Raw genomic sequence first — 6,460 nt, forward strand, 5'->3', positions numbered from 1 at the left:
GTGCCCCCTGACTAAGGTGGCACCAGTTGCCCATGTTTGGAGCATGTCCCCAGTCACAGCTTATGACCCCCCACACCACTCCCCACCTTCTTGTGCCAGGGGCTGTACAAACAAAAGTGAGACCCCTGCCCCCCGGTGCTAGCAACCTGCAATAAGAGTGGTACAGGCAGGAGTCAGCAAGCCAGTGTGATGGGAACCAGTCTCTGCCCACTCTCACCTAGCCCCTAGCTAAGCTGTGGAGAGGCATTGCAGAGGCAAAGAAGAGCTTGTAGGGGACCATAAGGGGACTGGACTTCTCCTTTGTGAGGGGTCACAGTGGAGGAGGTGCCTTCTTGGTGGTCTAACGTGGGTAACAGAGGTTTGAGCTGGTAGGAGGTGACTCCCTAAGGCTGAAGAGAGGCAGTGGTAGGCAGAGACAGTCCTTGACAGTGACCCCCAACAAGGAAAAGGAAAGGAGAGGCGGGAATGGGCACAAAGCAATGCAACTCCTGGCCTGCCCACATCTGTGCAGATGCAACCAGAAACAGCCATACTGAGGTATAGTGCCCCACCCCCCAGCCCACCTGCCTTACCCATCCATGCCCACTGTGGGCCTCAGAGAGGGTGGGCTCTTCTGCTCAGGGATCTTCAGCGTTGGCCTTGGACTCTGTGCCCTGTCTACAGGAGGAGGTGAAATTGCAAAACAGATGTGCCCAATTCTGCACCCCTTGCCTGCTCTGGAAAGTGCTTGTACTGGCATAATAAGCCATATGGCATATTTGCTTCCAGCTCTGAGGCAGCTGTGGGCCTCAGCAGAACCCTGGATGGAGGCCTGATTCTCCTCCACAGGCCCAGTATCCAGAACTGGACTGTCTCCTATGATGCACTGCAACAGGCATTCCCAGGATGCTTTCCAAGCAAGGAGGCTATGGTGCATCATGGGAGATTCAGTCCAGTCCTGCAGCAGATCCACTGAGAAGGATGAGAGCATGAGGCAGCTGACTTGCAGTGCCCAATTGGGATTTCCCAGACTGACATTTTTGGGGGAGTCAAGCTTTGGTGGGGAACCTCCTGCATTCCCCAGCCTCTCCAGCCAGCTCCAGTGTTTTCTCTTTACTGGTTCATGCAATGATGGGATGAAGCCTCTTGCTTTCCAAGCTGCATCGAACACAGCTATGCCACTTCCAAAGATGGTTGCGCTTGGAAACAATGTGAGAGGCAAAGAAGGATAGGGTGGAGAAGGACAAGGCTGCCAGGAGTGGCGTGCAGTGTGTGGTACATGGCAGCAGGTACTGGAGGCTCTAATTGCAATCAAATCCCATTGTGCAAGTACTGTACATTCGCCTAGGGAGAGATAAGGCCTGCTCCGTGAAGCAAACAGTCAAAAGACGGGAAAGACTGATTCTTACCCCTATTTTGCAGATGCTCCTGAGTCAGCCCATTAACCTGCCCACTGAGCAGAGCTCCTTGCAAGCAACTGCCCCTGCTCCAATCAGGGAAGGAAAGAAAGCACACAGGTGCTAATAATTACCCACAGCCTCTAATTATCTTTTTGGGAGGTAATTAGGTCCTTGGACCTACAGCAGTGGGTGGCTTTCTGCGCTCTCAGCAGTTCAGTCATCTTTTTACTATTCGCTAGTGACTCAAGTGAATGGAAGTTGGGGGATCCAGGGTTACCAGGCCCTGCCTGGTCCCAGAGAGGAGTGACAAGCAGGGGGTTGTGCGGGCCGCCTCCTGATCCCGTCCATGTCGCCATGTGCGAGCCAGGAGCGATATGCAGACCCGTCTTTGCGCACGCGGGCTGTGGCCAGCAGCCCGGGCATGCGGGGTCAGAGGAAACCATGCGGCGGCAAGGCACGCACGGGCTAGAATTAATCACAGACGCGTAGTGGTTGATTCAAAGATTATTTACTTACACCCAAGATGGTCGCGATGTAGGCCGGGCAGTTTCCAGGTTCAGCTCCGCTTAAATCCTCATTGGAGGACTACGACAAACTCGGTTCTTGGGCCCCGGAGTTGTTAAGGCTCCGCGGGTTCGGCAATTTCTTTCCCACAGAGTTGTCAAAGCTCCGTGGGTTTGGTTCGGCTCTCTGGCCCCAGAGTTGTTAAGGCTCCGTGGGTTCGGATCTTGAGTATATAGGATAGGGATACGTCTAGGATTGCGCTCGGCAACGGGGAGAGTCCAGAGGCTGTTTAGACCTCTGTTGCCTTCTTAAGAAATGCGTTGGGTTCGTAAGGATCCGCAGCGCTTAGAGATCTTCACGCTCTCCCTCTCGGACTCCAATTGCTTTCTCTCCAACTTGGGCGGAAACCACCCAAGCTCTTTATACGGCTAGCAAGCCAATTGCTAGCCGCCACGTGTGCATAATTTAACACAAGCCAATAATGGGGCTCGAATTAAAATACAAATGGCGGGAACTCCTTTGCACCGTGCATCTCTGAGATGCAAAAGAAATGCACCATGCAAAGAAGGCTACAAATTGGCGGGAAAGGGAACATAATTTAGCAGTGCCGAAGCACACACAAACAAAAACTCACAACTTTGGGTTGTGACAGGGGTAACAATGATGCCCTGTCATGGGACCCCAGATCCAAAGAGCATGTATGCGGACCCTTCCAAGAGCAAGGGGCTGGGACAAAAGCCTGCTGTGAAGATCCAGACTTGGAGTTGTCACCATGGGCAGATCTGGGATGTTGAACAGGGAGGGTCCAGATGGCATGCTACCTCTTCACATATTACACGAAACACTTTTCTCTATTTCAAAAGAAACGAGAATCTTTAATGATAAGGTAGGGGCCCAGGGCTGTATTACTCAGAGTGAATCAAAAACAATACAACTTTATTGGAATGTGTATTAATTTGCGGTATCATATATTAGAAATAAAAACACAGTAAACCAGGCCAAAATAATCAAAAGATGTTGTTTCATTAGTCCTGTAGTCATTAGAATTAAATCAACATCTCATAAAGATTCATAAAACACAACCTAGCCTTCTTGAGCACCTTGACAGTGTACGCACTGCTTCACTGAAAGTTATTTCTGTCCCTGAGTTAATGTTCACTCCAGTTAAACTTTCCACACCTGAGTTAATGCTTTGAGCTAGAGTTAAAAACAACCTGCAGGGCTGTGAAACTGGAGCCACAGTATCAGGAGCAGCTAACAGAGGGCAGGACTGCAAAAGAAAGGCTAGGGTGATATGGGGAATATCAAGACTTAAAGAGAGGGTGATTAACACCTATGGAAGAAGACTCTAGGGGGGTGCAGATGGTGTGGTAGGTTATAATGAGCCATGAAGTTAAGTGACTCCCTTGCTGCTGCCAGAATAGAGATGCTGCTGACACTGCCAGACAGTTGGTTTTAAACTTTGCATGGACTAGGAATCAGAGGGGTACCACTGCGCCTGCCCTGGATCTGCCCCTGGCTGCCACCATCTCAGTAGATGATAACCTGTCAATTAGGAACCCTTTGTTAAGTATCCTTTGTTAGGAACCATTTGTTAGGCCCCACACCTACATGCAGGGGAAAGGATGGTCCCTCCTCCACTGAGCTGAATGGGATAAGTCACTCAGGAAAGGACAAGGTTAAAGATGGAGAGACTGAGAGTGTGGGGCAGTTAAGTAACATGACTCAAGCACAAGACATCTGTTGTGGGGCTGGAGCCATCTTGCCTCAGCAAGAGGCTAACATTTTTCGCCAGTGGCAGGGAACCCTAATTCATCCTGGCACTGCTTTGTGGGGCAGGAGGTTCACAGTGCCAGTCTGCCGGTAGCAACAAGGTTCTGCCAAAGGTCACCCAAGAAGTGTCCTACAGAGGCCTCCCCCTGACCTGCTTCTTGCCCACTGACATGAACTGCATCTGGTGCTTGTAGTGTCCACCTTGAGTGACAATAGCTGCAAAACTGAGCTGAGCTGCCAACTGGCCTTTCCAAGTATTTAAGTTAGAGAAAGACAGCAAGGCTGCTATTCAGTTTAGGGTTTTATGCTGCTGCTGTTCACCATTGTGTCTGGGTATAGGGGCAGGCCACCAGACCAGAGATCCAGAGATGGGCACTCTAAGCCTGACTCTGCAACAACCTGCTGTGTGGCCATGGCCAAGTCACCTTCCTTCTCTGTTCTTCAGTTTTCCCCTCCACCATTTGGTTAACTTGTCAGCTCTCTGGACCAGGGACTGTCTTATATGTCCATGAAGCACCCAGCACTTACAGGGCCCCAATCTGCCTTCTAGGCTTCTGTTTGCTACCGCAGTACCAGTAGTAACAATTAGGTGTGTGCTAATTAGAGCCCCTATTTCCATCCATGAAGCCCAGCACTACCTTTGCTAGGACTCATTTGCAGTGAAAGCAGGCTGGGCCCTCCTGGTGTTTTGTTGGTGGCTAAGCTGCTTGCTTAGTGTGTTCAATATTTGCACAGCTCCTGTCACCATGGGCCCGTGCTGCCTGCCCAGTGCGCCTACATTTATATGGAAATAAACAATTAGGAACACGAATGTGATTGCCAAGCGTGCACTGACAAAGCAGGGCTTTGTAGGAGGCACTGTCAAAGTGGTGAGCACTTTGGCTTTAATAACCCAATGTTCCTTTCATCCCGTTATTTCATTTGGGGCTTTTTTTCAACAGGACTTGCATTGACAAAAAAGAGCAAGAGAGAGAGAAAGGAAAATATCATGTTTTTAAAACAAGAAATCTATTTGGAAATGCCACAAGCAAAGCAGTTTGTTTCAAAAGCTGGCTGAGCAGGTTGCTAAGTGTTGCCAATGCACTTCCCCTTCACCTAACACCACTTGAAAGCCAGGAAGCTAATCATGAAGGAAGCCCTCAACTCCATGCTGCCCACGCAATACCCTCACTCGCCTCCGGAAGCTCAGAGGAATGTGTTTGCCATCTCGGCTGACCCCAGCTAGATGGTATTTCCATTAGGAACCTCAAGCAATAAACCACAGACCTCAAAAGACCCCCTGAAAATGAAATATAACAATCCTAGGCTGATACACATTGACCACTTTCAAATGTGGGCCCATTTATGTACAATCTTTTGCCACACACTGATAAAATCCTACCCTTTTCTTATAAAATTGCATGAACCACATAATTCTCAGGAAACTGCTATTGCAAAGGACTGTCAGAATCCTGCTGTCTGATAAGCAAATTAATGGATCTCATTTCCCCATTGAATGCTAAAGATAAAAACAATTTAGATATGGAAAGCAAGGCCAGATCAACATGGACTCTGGCGGTTTTTGCTTTCCTTTTTAGAGAGGAATGTGGTCTTCTTTCTTGGATTTCTTGAGTGTATTTTAACAAACTACTTCTTGTCCTTGTAGTGGCAGGACATTTATAGCAACCTTGTGCCCCTGTTTTAGCTGTTGCAAGTTAGGGTGTTCTTGATGTTTGCAGGCATTGGGCCTGGTAGTTGCATGAGAAGGTTGTTCATACTTTTTCTTTTTCTTTTTTTTTGGAATAGACTGGACAGACACTTGATGTAAATAGGAACTGGGGCAGATCCGGGAAGGCAGTGGGGAGGGAGGGTGCAGTGGTGCAGTTTCATCCCCTCCTTCCCCTCCACCACTTTTATTTCTGGTTTACCCAAAATTTTAAAACCAACTGCCTGGCATAATTTCTACTTAGGCAGCAGCAAGGGAGTCATTTAACTTCCTGGCTCATTTTAAGCTACCTGATAACTTCTAAACTCCTGGTTCCACAGGTATTAAGGGCCGTCTCTCCTTTTTAATGGTCTTGTTGTTCCACTAATCAAGCTAGCTTTTCTTCTGCAATTCTGCCCTCTTTTAGCTGCTCCTGGTATTTCACAACCCTGAAGATTGTTTTTAACTCTGGCTAAAAAATTTAACTCAGGTGTGAAATATTTAACTCAGGTGAACATCAGCTCAGGGGTGGAAATAACTTGCATTGTCAAGATGTTCAAGAAGGCTAGACTGTTCTATGAATCTGACACGAACGTGCATTTAGTTCTAGTGAAAACAGAACTAAAGAGACAACACCTTGTCTAGCTTGTTGTGCCTTTTTATACCTAATGTATGCTATAGCAAATTACTTCACATTCCAATAAAGCTATATTTATTTTTGCTTCAATCTTGAACCGAATAATATAGAGTTAGGCCCCTAGCATATTACTAAAGCTTCTAGTCTTTTTGTTTTTTTACTTGGGGAAATGTGTATGTTGTGTTATGTATGATGAATGATGCACCACACTATCTGCACCCCCCTTTTCAAAACCCTAGATCCACCCATGAATAGGGATGATCATTTGTTGTTCAGGCATTTGGACTATGTGATCTCTGAAGTCCCTTCTAGCCCTATTATTCCATATTTGGGCAGCACATGGAACCAGAGCATCTGACAGAATATAAATAATAAGTAATAATGTATAACAAACGTTAGTGTTTTGTGGGTCAGAGTTAAGGTGGTTGGGACAAAACATGCATTTCTTTGTCCATAGGAAAAAAGGCTGTTCAGCTCCAGTAC

Source organism: Alligator sinensis, unplaced genomic scaffold (assembly GCF_000455745.1).
Source record: "Alligator sinensis unplaced genomic scaffold, ASM45574v1 scaffold1002_1, whole genome shotgun sequence".
Taxonomy (NCBI): domain Eukaryota; kingdom Metazoa; phylum Chordata; order Crocodylia; family Alligatoridae; genus Alligator; species Alligator sinensis.